The sequence below is a fragment of the Panthera onca genome, chromosome C1 (genome assembly GCF_046562875.1).
Source record: "Panthera onca isolate mPanOnc1 chromosome C1, mPanOnc1 haplotype 2, whole genome shotgun sequence".
Lineage (NCBI taxonomy): Eukaryota > Metazoa > Chordata > Mammalia > Carnivora > Felidae > Panthera > Panthera onca.
The window spans coordinates 27,725,960-27,728,107 of record NC_138346.1 but is presented as its reverse complement, the minus strand read 5'-3'; the positions used below and the strand labels follow the sequence as shown (position 1 = coordinate 27,728,107).

Sequence of the window (2,148 nt, the reverse complement as noted above, 5' to 3'; positions counted from 1 at the left end):
TATGGGGAGCAGGTGTCTCAGCCTTTACCGGTTTTGATGACTCAGTGCAGCAGTCGTTCAACCGGTTTCTGGATTTCTCTTTGTGTATGAATTTTTGGCGCATCTGTGGGAGGAGAGAAATTCAGGAGCCTCCTATATCATCATTGTGGTGACATTTTCTAAAATTTCTTTTTAATATCACCAAAATAGAATGTAAAATCACAAATTAAAAGGGAAAACTTATTTTCCTTGAGAACTCATCAAGTTAGTGTTGTAAGTACAGATGGCCTGTTTTTTCTTCACTGAGCTAATAAAAATATAATCAATTATTAAATGATACAAAGGCAACTTTGTTTAAGAGGTAATTCTATTCCCAACCTCGCTGGCATTTAACAAGACTTTCTTAAATAAAGTACTGACAAAAAGACACCCTGTGTTTCATAGATACTTTGTATCAAAACTTTCATCTCATATTTTCTCTTAAATTGAACAGGTATGACTGTAATAAAACTCTTATCAACAGATAAAATCAAATTACAACTGTCCCCAAAATAACCAGGGTTAAACCCTGATTAACTTTTGTGGTATATTACTCATTTACAGAGGTTAAATTTAAATGAATTATTGATCAGTTAAATGAATTATGCATTTATCTTTGAAATCAAATTCTCAATTATTTATGTTTAAATTTTATAATTCTATTTTTTTTCTAAAAATATTTTCTTATGACAAATTTAGGACAAAATATGATAAATTTAAGCTGATGAGAACATGATTGGTTTTCTAAGAGAATTAACCCCAATATTAAAAAAAAAATTTTTTTTTAATTTTTTTTAACGTTTATTTATTTTTGAGACAGAGAGAGACAGAGCATGAACGGGGGAGGGTCAGAGAGAGAGGGAGACACAGATTTTGAAACAGGCTCCAGGCTCTGAGCAGTCAGCACAGAGCCCGAAGTGGGGCTCGAACCCACAGACCGCGAGATCATGACCTGAGCCAAAGTCAGGCGCTTAACCGACTGAGCCACCCAGGCGCCCCTAATATTCAAAAAATTAAAAAAAACCATCATTCAAACACAAAGGTAAAGGAAGAAGTAATTGTAAAAGATAAATCACTTAAATTCTCTTCCTTAAATAAGATTATTTTCTTCTAAGTAGGTTTCTGAGATAATATGAGTCAACTTACTCCCATTTTTTCTCTGAAAACTAATCATCCAGACTTTATCTTTTATTCACACAGGTAGAGGTGTGCATAATGTGTGCATAATGTGTGCACAATGTGACTCAGTAGCCTAATGCACCTGCTTATGACATTTGGCAGTTCAGTACCAAGTGATAAAAATCCATTTAAGGTCAAAAGAAATTCAGGATCCATTAGCAATACCTCTCTATAAGCATTTGAATCTCTCTCTAAAGCTCTTTACATGCTTAGTCTTAATAAATAATTTATCCTCAGATTTTTGGAGTGTGTATCACTATCTAAAAATGTGTTAGCACATGGATGCCTTCCCAGGAACCGCTTCCCATTTTTTTGGTCGTATTAACTTCCTGTCTCCTGGTATCATCTCTCACGCATTTTCTGTTGCCAGGGCTGTCACAGACTGAATGCCACCTGGAAGTGCAGAAGTTCTCACCCTGGAGACATGAGTTCCCATCATATTAGAAGTGATTTGGTTTTTAACGAGACCATCAATCCATAGTCACAATCTGTGAGCAACTTTTTGAATCCATGGGGATGAGTACGTTTGCTGATGAATAAATCATAAATATTAAATTTTTCTCAAAAATTCTCTAATCGGAAAACCACTAGCGAGCTATTAAGCCACGCAGACTACGAAGACGTGATTGAATCTTTTTTTTTTTTTCAGTGCCACTGCTGTTTTTCTTTTAATTGTGGTAAGGACTTTCAACATGAGATTATCTACTTAAAATTTTAACTGTAGGATACAATACTGTTAACTATAGACAGTTGTATAGCAGTTCTCTAAAACTTACTGGTTTTGCATAACTGAAACTTTATACCTATTGAACAATGTCCCTGTTTTCCCCTCCCCATCACCACCTAGCAACCACCATTCTCTCTGCTGCTATGAGTTCGACTAGTTCAGATACCCTCATTTAAGTGAAATTACTATATTTCTATCTGTGACTGGCTTTTTTCACTTAGCAT

General features: G+C 34.9%; 1 non-coding gene across 1 annotated transcript; it reads right to left on the bottom strand.

Moving 5' to 3' along the window:
* Positions 1 to 927: 927 nt before the first annotated feature.
* TRNAQ-UUG (transfer RNA glutamine (anticodon UUG)) lies at positions 928 to 1,012 on the bottom strand. Its single transcript has one exon. It is a non-coding gene; the product is annotated as a tRNA-Gln (tRNA).
* Positions 1,013 to 2,148: the final 1,136 nt, after the last annotated feature.